General features: G+C 38.5%; 1 pseudogene; it reads right to left on the bottom strand.

The window, feature by feature from the left end:
- Window positions 1-1,850: 1,850 nt before the first annotated feature.
- On the bottom strand, window positions 1,851-4,913 carry Prss2-ps1 (protease, serine, 2, pseudogene 1; annotated as a pseudogene).
- Window positions 4,914-15,839: the final 10,926 nt, after the last annotated feature.

Raw genomic sequence — 15,839 nt, 5'->3', positions numbered from 1 at the left:
GGGGGATGTTGGCCTGGAAACCGGGAAATGGAATAACAATTGAAATGTAAATACGAAATACCCAATTTAATAAAGATGGAGTGAAAAATTCTCTATTCAATGAAAGAAAAATAGAAATATATTTAATTTCTCAATATGAAATTCTATGCCACCAATGATTAAAAGAGAATATAATGAATAAAATTTTGAAATAAATAACGAAATTTGGATAAGAACAACAAAAGGACACACAAAAATGGAAACAAGTGAAGTTGAATATATTCCTTTTGGGGTCTGTAAAAAAATTGTGTTGTAATTTTGATGGGAATTGCCTTGAACCTGTAGATTGCTTTTGGTAACAGCAAATTTTACTATGTGACTTAGGATGGGACATCTCCACCTTCTGATACCTTCTTTAATTTCATTCTACACAGCTTTGAAGTTTGCATACATCTTCTACTTGCTTCATCAGGATTACCCTGACACATCTCATATTATTTGTAGCTATTGTGAAGGGTAATTTTTATGTGATTTCTTTATCAAATCTGATTTTTTAAAATTTGTATATAGGAGGGCTACTTAATTACTAGTTAATCTTGTATCTAGCACTCTCACTAATTGTATTTATCAGTTGTAGGAGTTCCTTGGTTGAATTTTGAGTTGTGCTTATTCATACTTTATAACATCTGCAAATAAAGATACTATGACTGTTTTCTTTCCAATTTAAAGTCCTTGGATCTCCTGAAGTTGCTCTATCGCACCAGCTAAAATTCTCATTACTATAATGAATGGATTCAGAGTGGACAGCATTGTCTTTTTCCTCCTTTTATTAGAATTGCTTCTGTGAAAATTTTTGGATTATTTAAAAACAGAAAAATGCCTCGGGAATATGCTTTGCTTCGATCCCAGGTATGGAATATGTTGCTGCTTCAGATTGTCCCCAGCAGAAGACTTTGGCTGGATAGTTGAAGCTGAGATCAAACACTCAACAAATGGTCTGCACATTCAATTAGCACTAAATTTTGATGTAACTCATCTGAACTTCTGGACTTAAATCTTTCCAATTACTGAACTTAAAGCTGAAATAGTTGGCAAAGATCATCTTTCCTTCCCTAATTGTTTGTTGTTGTTGTTTTATATCATTCTTTTTGTTCTGTTTTGGTGTTGGTGAGGATGTTATAATCAAAACCTGAAATAAAATCATAACAAGTGCATTAAACAAATTAGCATACAATTAAAACTTTAAAGAAATTTCTTGTTTTTTTGAAAATTTTGTTTTGATAGAATATATTGTATGAATATACATGATCTTGATGTCCCTAACACACAAGTATGGTTTTTTTCTTGCTCTCTAAGAAGCAAACCAGTAGAAACATAAAGCTACTTAGACTGGTGCCAAGGTTATGCATTTCTCTCCACAAAGCAACAGAGTCACTATTGCTGAAGAAAATGCATATGTAACTCATTGAACATGGAGAAGTTGAGCTGTTGCCTATATAGAGCCTTTGTCCCTAAGGGCTAGCTTCTTTGCTACAGAGTGGTACTGTAAATACTGCCAAATGAAAAAGAAAATATCAGGCCAGTTATAAAACCTTCCATTTACAATGTAGTCCTGTCTGCAAAATACACTCAAGCTCTGGCAGCAAATAGCTTGTTTTAACACTTGACTTTGGAGTTTTATCTCTTCATGTACTTCTGCTACATGTAACATACAAGGAGAGAAAGGATGCTCTTCAAAACACTTGAGATAAGAGAAGAATTAAATGAAAGCTATCCTTAAAACACAGGGGCTAAAGAAATGATGCAGAAACACTGATAGTAATGAACATTTCACTTTATTGACAAAGAGACTGCTGAGTGATTGGGGATCCCTAGTTGGAAGCAATTGTTTCCTGAATCCAGTCCACATAGTTGCAGACCTTGGTGTACACACCAGGAGTATTGGGAAGGGCACAGCCATCACCCCAGGAGACAATGCCCTGGAGCTCTCCATTGCAGACCACAGGGCCACCAGAGTCACCCTGAGAAAGAGGAACATGGTATATTAGAAACAGTGTGTGGAAGATGGTTGCATATAATAATCTCAATACCTGCTTATTCTTCCTTGTTTCATTTCATTTCTCCCATAACCTATCTGCTCTCCTGACTGCTGTGTTGAAATCCAAAGGAGACCCCTCATTTCTCATAGTACCACTGTTGTGTATTATTTACTTTACACCACTGAACTTCCAAGCTCCCAGAAGAACAGAGGTCTGCATAAGTGAAGGGTGGCAATCACCTGGCAGGAATCCTTGCCTCCCTCCAGGAAGCCAGCACAGACCATGTTGTCAGTGATCTTTCCAGGGTAGGAGGCTTCACAGTCAGCCTGAGGCAGCAGTGGGGCATCCAGGCACTGGAGCAGGTCTGGTTCATTGACTGTGAGGAAAGAAAGAAGACTTACGTATCAAGAAAACAGGCCAGTGTGGAATGAGCTGCCAAACAATAGACTGTTTCCTATAGCATTAAATTTCACAAAAAAGAATGGCTTTCCTGTTTGAGAATATTCACTGCTGATATCCTTCATTAGAAAATACTACCACATTCTGCATGTGCCTGGTCAGATCCTTCAGATCAGTTCACTTGTTGTGAAAATTTCTCTAGGATCTCTTGTAGGAACTATGGGTACTGTGCACCCCTAGTATATTTACCATTTTAAGGTCAGTGATCCCAATTTCAGGGAGGAGGTGATTATAGGGAATACACACACGAGGAGGTGATTACAGGTAATACACACACACACACACACACACACACACACGCAGAGAGAGAGAGAGACAGAGACAGAGACAGAGAGACAGAGAGAGAGACAGAGAGAGACAGAGAGAGAGAGGGGAAGGGAGGTAATGAGTGACAAGTGATACTCACCACCGAAGCTGAGGGTGTTGCCCCAGCCAGAGATGAGGCACTGAGTGCCTGCAGGTGCACAGGAGCTGGGCAGAGCCACAGTGGCCACTCGGGAATTGAGTTTCACAGGGGAAGAGAGCTTGATCAGCATGATGTCATTGTTCAGGGTCTTCCTAATGAAGTTAGGGTGCTTGATGATCTTGGCAGCATTGACAAACTGCTCATTGCCCTCAAGGACATTGATGTTGTGCTCTCCCAGTCTCACTTGGATGCGGCTGTTGGGAAGAGGAGGAATGCTACAGTCAAACATCTCATTTTTCTCAAGGTCCTCACACTTGTGTGGTTCTGCCAACTAAACACCTTGCTGCGGCATCACCAGGGCAAGTGGATGCAGTTTTCTTTCTCACAGAGTTCTGGTTTACATTGGCTAATGTGAAGTTCTGCCATATAGACTACTATACACTCTATCTTACCTCAAAATATCCAGTATAAAGAACTACATCATCATTTGAAGCTCTCTTTGTCTATTCAGTCGTCGTCCACTTCACACAGGAACTTTTAATCTCAAGTTCCTTTTGAAAGGCTGCTCCACTGTTGCATTTAAAGAAGAGCAAATGTAGTGTGTCTGACCATTCATAGCCAGATTCTGAGACACTGTAGAGGTTCATTCTTGTGATCCCACTCTACACTAATGAGTCACAATCTAGAATGTGAGCCTCTGTAGTCCATGTTTTAATAACTTTTTAAAATAATCTTTTTTTTACCCACAGTCAAGTTAAAAGCCCATTTTACAATACTATTATTCAATCTGATAATAGAATACAAAAAATCTGGTGATGACAATAAAGAATAAAGCAATATTCAACTCTTTTGTCAAAATTCTAATAAAATTTCTTGCTGTGGGTCCCAGTTACCAGATGAGAAAATCCTTGTGAGATTCCTTAGTAGATTGTATGGTGAGAAAATAGTCCTTTCAGGGTGTATTTTTTCTCTATTTCATATTAATATATATTTATTTTTTACCTATTTATTTTTCTGTGTGTAGGGATGCACGTAGTGTTGGTGAGACATTACATTATGTGCTCATCCAAAGGCTTTGATTGTGAGTTTCTGTCAGCACCTTCTTTCCTTCCTGCCTTTCCCTTTCCTCTCCAACTGTACTGGTTGCCCATACCTATGCCTACTATAAAGAGGTCCCCCTCTGGGGACAATGTTTTAGGAAAACTTCACTTACGTTTTGTAGCAGTGAGCCGCAGACACCACCCATTGATCATTAATGAGGGAGCCTCCACAGAAGTGGTAGCCAGAGTCAGAGACACCTGGTAGGGGACAGAGTTCTCCTGGCAGGTGTATCCTCCAACGATCTTATCATCATCAGGGAATGCAACTAGAGAAGATGTAGAGAAGAAGCAAATTCAAGATTTTGGAGGGTGGATTGCTCAGTGTCTTAGTATTAATTCTTTCTCTATTTTTTAGTGTTACGTTCTGAGCAGAATCACTAACAGAAAGCAGAGAAACAGCAGTGCCAGAAGGCAACACAGAATTTGATGTCTGCCAGTGGCAAGAAATGCAGGACAGGTAACTAGATCCTAGTGGTCTCAGAACCCTTCAGTGTTCTAGAGAAAAATAGAAGAAACGATAAATTTAGTGGGATCCAATTAAATGTTGATGGTGTAGCCCACTGCTTGCTTACCTCTGAAATCCCTCAAGAACTATGCTTTGCATACCCATAGGGTTGCTGCTGAAGAGAATTCCTCTAGCCTCATTTTATGCATCATCAGGCTTCCCTTTCAGGCTTATTAACCAAGGTCCTGAATTAAATAAAGGATGCTATAGAGAGTGCTTTGATGGAGACAGCTGTAAAGTTTGAGAGATTATAAAAATGAGAAATAGAATGCTGGAGAAGAAATATGAACACCAGCCTGCCTTAAAGTAACAGACGCCAATGAAACAGGGGTCATTGCTTTCTATTTGATTAGAAAAACAGGACCACAGAAGGCATCAGACTCACCAGCAGTCCCCACAAGGGCCAGGATCAGGAGAGCACTCATGGTGGCAGAATGTAATGAACTCTGAAGAAGAACAGACTTTTATATCCTTAAGGAGGGAGGACTCTGCTTCTTAAAGTGTGGCATGGAATATTTTTAATATTTCCTGAGCAAACACACCTGTATTTTCCCCTTCCTAGATTCTTACCTCACCTCTTTTTGGACTTCTTGGCATTAGGAGACCTTCAGGTGTCAAGGGAAATTTTATTCTCAGAGAAAAATGGATGAAATCAGCAGATTCTTCAAAGGATGCTAGATTGGGGGAAACAGTGATAGTCTAGCCTTCTACAGTGATCTTCTGTAATAGACTAAATTTGTGGGTGTTAGAGGAGCATGAGGAATGTTTGTTGTTTTTAGTAACTTTGAAGATGGCCTAGTTCTGGTGGGTAGTGGGGCTCCCTCAAATTGTCTATCATTTCTTCCTCAATGTGTTGTTCTGATTGTGGCAAATCTGCCTAACAACACTAAGAAACCAAAAAATCCACTGACCAGCACCAGCACATCAGTATTGTTAAGAAGGGAGGTACAGAGTTCCTAGCCACTGTGGGCTTTGAGAGAATCTGCTTTCCATCCAGGCTCCTCGGTTTCAGATATGTATGATGGAGAATGTGTAAGGTTTGAGAAGAAAATTTCTTGCTTTCTAGTGAAGTAGAGAAATGCATGAATGCGAACAACAACTTCTACATCAATTTTGAGATATCTGACCCTCATGCTAATGATGTTTCAAGGCTACCCTTGAACAATGAGAGTAAAAAATAATATTGTTCACATAAACCATGATAATCCTGACTATCAGTGTTGCCCTGAATGTGGATGTTAAAATTATCTTCTCTGTATTCTATGTCAAAGAGCCCATGTTGCATGTCTCTGCCCATTTCAAAGAATAGAGTTTGAAACATCTCAATAAAAACTAGGTATGCTGAAAATAAGAGAATTATGGATATTTTTACTATATATACAACAGAATGCAATGCTCTGCTCAGTCAGTGATCCTGTTTTTGTTTGTTTGTTTTTTTAATTAATTCATTCCTAAGACTTAGCTCTCATTTTAACATGGCACAAACCAGCCATAGAAGGTCTGTACTTGATTTTGTGTGTGATTGTGTCAAGTTTTAAGGCCTAACTGTGTATCTTTCCTATCAGATATTTTACTGTTCATTGACCCCAGATATAGCGAAAAGTACATTGAAGGTGATACTATGGGGGTCTTTGCAAAGTGGTGATGGTTCTGGAGCTGTCCATTAACATGGGGGAAGCTTAGCGGAAATTGTGGCAATTGCTTCTGTGCAGGAAAACTTATTGGCGTTTGGAAAATTCAAAATCAGAGGAAACAGCAAAAAAAAATGCAAACGTGGGCCTTATAACATATGTTGTTGTCCTGTTACTGGCATGGTTGGGTGAGCGTCACACTCCAAACAGCCACTCAGTGTTGTCTTTGCCTCTTGTTTCTTGTTTACTTGGTGCTGCCTCCGTTCCTGAGTGGAACATCTCTCATATTGCCATTTCTCTCAGATTTTTCATAATATGTACTTACTTTCATTTTGCACAAGCATGTTAGTGTGAGGTATTCAGGAAGGATTGATTTGCATGGATTCATTTTACCAGAGAAATTATCTACAATTGGCATGCTACCACAAAGCCATAGGAAGATATGGAAATTATTGGAGCATGTGAGACTGGATACAGATGGCAGATAAGCAGTCTGCTGACTATCCACCCAGAGTTCTCAATGGAACAAACTACTCTCCTATTTTCCTCCTGGTATTTGTCTGCACGTCATAGAAAAGCACAAATTCAATATTTTCCATTTCCCTGATATTGCACTCTTTCTTGCTATACCAGGTAGAGAGGACTTATTCATGCATAGAAGGGTTGTTTAAATATGAAAACAATTCAATGGTGGTTTTGGTACTTAGTGTATATTGCAATTTGTTGGATCACCTCTTGGTCATCCATTCCCTATTTTTCTATCTTTTATTAATCTATATTCCCACTTTGGACTTTTAGGGCAAGTTCCCCTTTAATCTCACCACTTCTCTCTCATTTCTCCAGTATCTACTCTGTCCACTGTGTCACACTTTTGTGGTTTCAAATAAAATATGCTTATTTTACCTAATATTATTTGCTTTATGGGGAAAATATCTGTTGAGTCTTTCTATTAGAAAAATGGCATTTAGTCAGTCTCTGATCCCAAGAATACTCATAGGTAATCAGGCCATTTGAGTTTATCTCTTCTTTGTATCCCTCTTGGTGCTCCTTTAAAGGTATGCATTTATCAACTGTTTGGCAAATGTCTGCCATTGTCTGTATACATTTTTTTTGAACAAAGTCACATGAGGGAGTTTCAGACTGGTTGAATTTAAGTTAAAAAATTGTCTTTGAGATATAATATGAATCCAATATAATGTATGTAGAGGAATTTGAATCTTGCAACACGGCTGCTCTTGCAAGGGATCATATCTTTGAACTCAAAGATATGATCTGACCAGAATGCAGACATATCCTGGGTTATAGTATGATCTGGCTTGAATACAGACAAAACCTTAGTACATTCCTTTAATCCTTAAAAATGAAGGTAATGTTAGGCTGTAGAAGGAAGTAACCATGTTTGAAAGTGACACCTAATTGATGAGTGATACATCAGAGAAAGTGAGGAATCAGAGAAATATTTGAAAGAAAAATTCAGATAGGATATTCACAGGAGATTAGCAGAGAAAGAGAGGCTACTTAAAAGCAATGAGAGAGGAAAAGATGTGGTGTGGTGGGATGTGGCAGGGGATGTGTGTACATGGCTGTGTTACTCTGACAATTTTAAGGCTATAGGTAAGAGAAGACATGCTAGACACAAGTGAAGTCAGAAGTACTCAGAGAACGAGAAGGAGCCAGATAATTGGAACCCATTGCCAACATTAGTTTTGAGTTCAGGCAGAGCAATTCATTCTGAAGGTGAGAAAAGTGCATTGAATTAGTCAACTTCAAGATTAGATTGTAGGGAGGCTACAAGCTTGCAGGCTTAGTCCTAGTGACAGAACTAAAAAGGAAACGTTTTGGTTTCAGTCTATTATGTTAGTCACACTGCTTGTGTATAGTGCTCATCTCATTACTTTGTAGAAATAAAAGAGACATTTTCAATTATGTGTGTGTGTGTATATATATGCATATACATATATACCATATACATAAACTTATACATGTATACATACATAACATATATATATATATCATATGTATAACATAAACATATATATCACATACATATATAGTATTAAAGTTGGCATTTCATGGAAGTCATGGGTCCTTTCATAATGACAGTTCAACTAGGGACAATTCCAGATCTTGGTATTGGGTTATTTTAGCTAAATCTTCATTAATCTCAATTCATTTAAACTATTCCAAAAAACCCAGAAAGTAAGTAGAAAAAGAATGACTTATAACCCTCATTGTTTCATTATACTAGATGATCAATTTTTATTAGTTGGAACAATGTATTGGTGCTGAGTTTAGGTGGGCAACAGAAAGCAGAAAAAGAGGGTGTGAGGACATGTATTAGTCAGTCAGACCACTGCGACTGCACACCTAATATGAGTAACTTAAAAGACCCAATTATTTATTTGAATCACTGATTCAGAAGTTTCATAACAAAGTTCTTGGCTGTGTAGACCTTTGATAAGTTTGAACATCATTCATTTCTGGAATCAGTTAGAGACTTGATGTGGGGGAGGATATGGGGAGTTTATGGAGGTGATCCTAGCTGAGATTTCTACCAGTGAGCTGTACAGTAACACAAGTGGTTACCTCCTTTAGCAAGGCAGGACTTCTAGTGGAAGGAGGGAACATCAACCCACCCACAAAACCTTCAATTCAAAATTTGTCCTACCTGTAAGATGTGAAAAAGGAGAAGAGACTTAAGGAACAGCCAGCTAATGTCTGGCCTAAGTTGAGACTCATCCTATGGCAGAGAGTCAAACCAAACACTATTAATGATGGCTATGTTTACAGAGAAGAACCTGACATACTATCTCCCGAGAGGCCCCATCCAGCAGCAGATGGAGGAAGAGACCCATAGCTACACATCAGGTGGAGCTTCAGAAATCTTGAAGAAGAGTTGGGGGTTGAAATTGAGTGAACCAGAGGTGTCATGGACTCAACAAGAGCATCTACAGAGACAAGTAATCTGGGGCCATGGGATTTTATAGAGATTGTACCAATAACCAAAGAGCATGCAGAAACTTGACCTAGGTCCCCCACATCTTTGTAGCAGATGTGCAGCTTGGTCTTTATATGGATCTCCTAGCAAACAGGTGCTACCTCTGACTCTGTTTCTGAATAGATCCCCTTCCTTCACCCGGAATGCCTGGTTAGGTCTCAGGAGAAGTGGGGGTACTTATTCCTGCTGACTCGATGTCACAATGTGTGGAGATACAAAGGGTGTTTCTCCTTCTCTTAGGAGATGGGGAAGGAGTAATGGGGGAGGGATATGCAAGTAAGGTATTAGGAGGAGAGGAGGGAGGGGTCAATGATATGAATGTCAGGTGAACAAAAAGTAAATTATGGAAAAACCCTTATTATTCAAAACTTTAAATGGCATACATAGAAATTATATTACATTTTGGTTGTATAAAGCTACTACTGGTCAAAAAATTCTGACATTGGTACAGATCTTTGTATAGGTGTACATAATTATTATTATATTTGGTTATATTGGTATAGATCTTTCTATATTGATACAAAATTAAGGTTATATTTGGTTATATATATATATCAGACCTTTTTAAGGTATTGTAATTATGCAATTCTTAAAAGTGCAATGTTAAGTTCTAGTCCTTTTGAAAGCTACTACTATAGTCTGATTGGTATAATTTAAAAATGTAAGTGAATAGACAGACAATAAAAGTCATGGTCATATTAAAAGTTACTCTAGTTTATGAAAGGCTGAACTGACAGTAAATAGCTAGAAATAAGAAACATATGCCTACTCAGATATACTGTAGAAAAGTGGTCTTTAAAATCCCCAGAGATGTAAAGAGCATGGCACTTAAAAATGATTTATTAATAAAAGGTCTTAAAAAACGATGATACAGGTCTGCTCATGGCAGCTGCCCTGTTCCACTGTAAAGCAGATAATGGGCATCAAAGGACCTCCATATGGATTTCACTTCAAAAGTGTCAAGCTAGCTACAAAGCAGAAAAAAAATTGCCCTTGGTTCAACTGCAGACAAAATACTGTCCAAACTGGACAAACGAGATGTAGGGAAGTTGGCTGTTGAGCTTCATAAGACAAAATAAGCAGTCCTTCATATCTTTTTTTTTTTAATTTCTTTTCTTTTTTTTTTCAGTTTTTTTTTATTAACTTGAGTATTTCTTATCTTCTGCTCCCAAAGATCTATCAGAAATTATGGGTCAGAAATTTGAAGATGATGCTCCAGTGACAGAAATTTAGGGGACTTTCCAGGCACCAGCTTTTGCTATCATTTCTATGATTTTGAAATCTGCTTACTTACATTTCTTGCAAACTCATGCAATATTTACGCCTTCTCAAGTTTCTGCTGGCATCGAACATGAGATAAAAATATTCTCACATATGAGTTTAACTCGTTTAGGATTTGAGAAAATGTTTTGAATCAAAGAAATCAGTTTCTCTCCTTTATACAAGTGATTTCAATTTTTTTAAAAAATTATTATTCTTTAATCTTTTTTTAACAGTCCAGCCGTTATTCCTCTCCTGTCTGTCCTCTGATGGTTCCTCAGCCTATATTTCCTCCCCTATCATGCCCCACCCCTTATCCCCACTGAACCAGACCTTCCCAATCTCTGGGGCTTCAAGCCTATCAAGGATAAGGTGTGTCTTCTCTCACTGAGACCAGGTCAGGCAGTCCTCTGCTGTGTATGTGTTGGGGGCCTCATATCAGCTATTGTATGATTTCTGGTTGGTGCCTCAGTGTCTGAGAGATTTTACAAGTCTTGGTTAGTTGAGACTGTTGTTTTTCCTATGGATTTGCACTCCTCCTCAGCTTCTTCCAGCCTTTTCCATAATTCAATCATAGGGGTCCCCAGCTTCTGCCCACTTGCTGGGTGTATCTGCATCTGACTCTTTAAGCTGCTTGTTGGGCCCCTAGAAGGTTAGCCATGCTAGGCTCCTTTCTTTAAGTACATCATAGCATCAGTAATAGTGTCAGGCCTTGGGGGGGGGTGTCTCCCGTTGAGTTGGATCCCACTTTGGGCCTTTTGCTGGACCTTCTTTCACTCAGGCTCTTCTCCATTTTTTTCCTGCAGTTCTTTTAGACAGCAATAATACTGTGTTAGAGTTTTTGAATGTTGGGACCCTATCCCTCCACTTGATGCCCCAACTTTCTACTGGAGATGGACTGTACAAGTTTTCTCTCTCTACTCTTGGGTATTTCACCTATGGTCCCTCTCTCTGAGTCCTGAGAATCTCTCATGTTCTAAGTCTGTGGTACATTCTAGAGGGTCTTTCCACCTACAATCTCCTGAGGTTGCAGGTTTCTATTCCTTCTGCTGGCCCTCAGATATTCAGTCTTGTCTTCCTCCCATCCCTGACAATACCTGATCACTTTCCCCCTTTCTACTCCCTGTCCCTTTCCCCAACCAGGGATTGCTTTTTTTAATCTCATCTAAGTGGGATTGAAGCATCCTCCTTGGGCTCTTCTACTTGTTAACCTTCTTGAGTTCTGTGGATTGTATCCTGGATAGTCTGTACTTTTTTGTGGCTAATATCCACTTATTAGTGAGTATGTATCATGTGTGTTCCTTTGGGTCTCATTTACCTCACTCAGGATGATATATTCTAGTTCTACCCATTTGCCTGCATAAATCATGATGTCCTCATTTTTATTAGTTTAGTACTATTCCATTTTGTAAATGAACCAAATTTTTGTATCCATTCTTTAATTGTGGGACATTTGGGTTATTTCCAGCTTCTGGCTATCACAAATAAGACCAATATGAACATATTGGAACATGTGCCCCTCTGACATATTGGGGCATCTTTTGGGTATATGCCCAAGAGTGGTATAGCTGGGTCTTCAGGTAGATCTATTTCCAACCTTCTGAAGAACTTCCAAATAGTCTTCCAGAGTCGTTCTACCAGTTTGCAATCCCATTAGCAATGGAAGGTTTCTCCATATCCTTGCCAGCTTTTGCTATCACCTGAGTTTTTGATTTTAGCCATTCTGATAGGTGTTAGGTGGAATCTCAGGGTCATTTTTATTTGTATTTCCTTGATCACTAAGGACTTTGAACATTTCTTTAAGTGCATCTCAGCTATTTGAAATTCTTCTGTTGTAAATTTTCTGTTCAGTTCTATACATCATTATTTGTTTTTTGGTATTTAGCTTCTTGAGTTCTTTCTATAGTTTTGATATTAGCCCTCTCTTGGATGTTGGGTTAGTAAATTTTTTCCCCTCAATCAGTAGGTTGTTGGTTTGTCTTATTGACTCTGTCCTTTGCCCCACAGAAGCTTTTCAGTTTCCTCTCATTTATCAATTCTTCTTTTTTTTAAAATTTTTCTTTTATTGGATTTTTTAACTTACATTTTTTTGGCTATTGTAAAAGTTTTTGCTTTTTAAATTTCTTTCTCAGTCCATTTATCTTTTGCATGAAGGGACTATTATTTTTTTCTGCATTTTTTCATTGGATTTTCTTTTTATTTACATTTCAAATGTTATTCCCTTTTCCAGTTAGCTGAACATAAACCACCTATCCCATCCTGCTCCCCTTCTTCTATAATGGTGTTCTCCTCCTCATCCACCTCCTACTCCTGCTCCCCCGAAATTCCCCAACACTGGGGGTCCAACCTTGGCAAGATCAAGGGCTTCTCTTTCCACTGATGCCCAACAAGGCCATGAGCTGCTACATATGCAGTTGGAGTCATGGGTCAATCCATGTATAGTCTTTGAGTAGTGGATTAGTCCATGGGAGTTCTGGTTGGTTGGCATTGTTGTAATTATGGGGTTGCAAGCCCCTTCAGCCCTTTCAATCCTTTCTCTAATTCCTTCAACGGGGCCCCCTCTCAGTTTAGTGGTTTCCTGCTAGCATTTGCCTCTGTATTTGACATGCTCTGGCAGTGTCTCTCAGGAGACATCTATATCTGGTTCCTGTCACCATGTACTTCTTTTTATTTATTTATTTATTTTTTAACTTGAGTATTTCTTACATACATTTCGAGTGTTATTCCCTTTCCCAGTTTCCGGGCAAACATCCCCCTCCCCCCTCCCCTTCCTTATGGGTGTTCCCCTCCCAACCCTCCCCCCATTGCCGCCCTCCCCCCAACAGTCTAGTTCACTGGGGGTTCAGTCTTAGCAGGACCCAGGGCTTCCCCTTCCACTGGTGCTCTTACTAGGATATTCATTGCTACCTATGAGGTCAGAGTACTTCTTAGCTTCATCAATCTTATCTAGATTTGGTGGTTGTACATATATTGGACACATGTGGGGTGGGCACTGAATGGCCATTTCTTCAGTCTTTGCTCCAAACTTTGCCAACATGTCCAATCCTATGAATATTTTTGTTTCCCCTTTTAAGAAGGAGTGAAGAATCTGCATTTTAGTCATTCTTCTTGAGCTTCATGTGCTCTGTGGATTGTGTCTTAGGTCACTAGAGCTTTTGAGTTCATATCCACTCATCAGTGAGTTCATACCATGTGTGTTTTTCTGTGATTGGGTTGCCTCACTCAAGATGATATTTTCTAGTTCCATCCATTTGCTCATGAATTTCATGAAGTCATTGTTTTTGATAGCTGGGTAATACTCCATTGTGTAGTGTACCACATTTTCTGAATCCAATCCTGTGTTGAAGGGCATCTGGGTTCTTTCTAGCTTCTGGATATTATAAAAAAGGCTCCTATGAACATAGTGGAACATGTGTCTTTGTTGAATGTTGGAGCATCTTTTGGGTATATAGGCAGGAGAGGTATAGCTGGGTTTTCAGTTAGTACAATGTCCAACTTTCTAAGGAACCTCCAGACTTATTTCCAGAGTGGTTGTACCAGTTTACAATCCCACTGACAACGGAGGAGTGTTTCTCTTTCTACACGTCCTCACCAGATTTTTGTCATCTGAATTTTTTATCTTAGCCATTCTGACTGGTGTAAGGTGGAATCTCAGGGTTGTTTTGATTTGCATTTCCCTGATGACTAAGGATGTTGAGCCTTTCTTTAGGTGCTTCTAAGCCATTTGATATTCCTCAGTTGAGAATTCTTTGTTTAGCTGTCTACCCCAATTTTAATAGTATTATTTGGCTGTCTGGAGTCTAACTTTTTGAGTTCTTTGTATATTTTGGATATTAGCCTTCTATCAGATATACGATTGGTAAAGATCTTTTCCCAATCTGTTGGTGGCTGTTTTGTCCCAATGACAGTGTCCTTTGCCTTACAGAAGCTTTGCAGTTTTATGAGGTTCCATTTGTCTACTCCTGATCTTAGAGCATAAGTCATTGGTGTTTTGTTCAGGAAATTTTCTCCAGTGCCCATGTGTTCGAGATTCTTCCCCACTTTTTCTTCTACTAGTTTAAGTGTATCTAGTTTGATGTGGAGGGTCTTGATCCACTTGGACTTAAGCTTTTACAGGGTGATAAAAATGGATGGATTTGCATTCTTCTACATGCTGACCTCCAGTTAAACCAGCACCATGTATTGAAAATGCTATCTTTTTTTCCATTGGAAAGTCAATTTTATTTGATATTAGAATGACTACTCCAGCTTGTTTCTTTGGACCATTTGCTTGGAAAGTTGTTTTCCAACCTTTTACTCTGAGGAAGTGTCTGTCTTTGTTTCTGAGATGTGTTTCCTGTATGCAGCAAAATTCTGGGTCCTCTTTATATATCCACTCTGTTAGTCTATGTATTTTTATTGGGGAATTGAGTCCGTTGATGTTGAGTGATATTAAGGAACAGTGATTGTTGCTTTCTATTATTTTCATACTTAGATGTAGGATTATGTTTGTGTGTCTCTCTTGGTTTCCGTTCAAGATTACTATCTTGCTTTTTATAGGGTGTAGTTTCCCTCATTGTGATGAGGTTTTCCATGCATTATCCTTCGTAGAGCTGTATTGTAGAAAGATATTGTATAAATTTGATTTCATCATGGAGTGTCTTTGTTTCTCCATCTATGTTAATTTAAGAATTTTGCTGGATATAGTAGTCTGAGCTGGCATTTGTGTTCTCTTAGTGTCTTTCAGACATCTGTCCAGGATATTCTGGCTTTCATAGTCTATGGTGAGAAGCTTCGTATAATTCTGATAGGTCTGCCTTTATATGTTACTTGACCTTTTTCCCTTAATGATTTTAATATTCTTTCTATGTTTTGTCCATTTGGTGTTTTGATTATTATGTGACAAGAGGAATTCCTTTTCTGGTCCAATCTATTTTGTAAGTAATGTTTATGGGCATCTCTTTCTTTAGGTTAGGGAAGTTTTCTTCTATAATTTTGTTGAAGATATTTACTGACCATTTATGTGGAGAGTCTTCACTCTCTTCTACACCAATTATCCTTAGGTTTGATCTTTGCATTTTGTCCGGAGTTTCCTGGATGTTTTGGGCTAGGAGCTTTTTGCATTTTACATCATCTTTGCTGGTTGTGTTGATATTTTCTATGGTATCTTCTGCCCCTGAGATTCTCTCTTCTATCTTTTATATTCTGTTGGTGATGCTTGCATCTATGACTCCTGTTCTCTTCCCTAGATTTTCTATCTCCAGTGTTGTTTCCTTTTATTCTTTCTCTATTGTTTCTATTTCCATTTTTAAATCCTAGATTTTTTTCAATTCTTTTACCTGTTTGGTTTGTTTTACTGTAATTCTTTAAGGGATTTTTGTGTTTCCTCTTTAAGAGCTTCTACTTGTTCACTTGTGTTGTCCTATATTACTTTAAGGGAGTTTTTTATGTCCTTCTTAAAGTCCTTCATCATCATCATAAAA

The sequence above is a fragment of the Rattus norvegicus genome, chromosome 4 (assembly GCF_036323735.1).
Source record: "Rattus norvegicus strain BN/NHsdMcwi chromosome 4, GRCr8, whole genome shotgun sequence".
Classification (NCBI taxonomy): domain Eukaryota; kingdom Metazoa; phylum Chordata; class Mammalia; order Rodentia; family Muridae; genus Rattus; species Rattus norvegicus.
The sequence above is the reverse complement of the archived record's forward strand: the minus strand, read 5'-3'. Positions and strand labels throughout refer to the sequence as shown.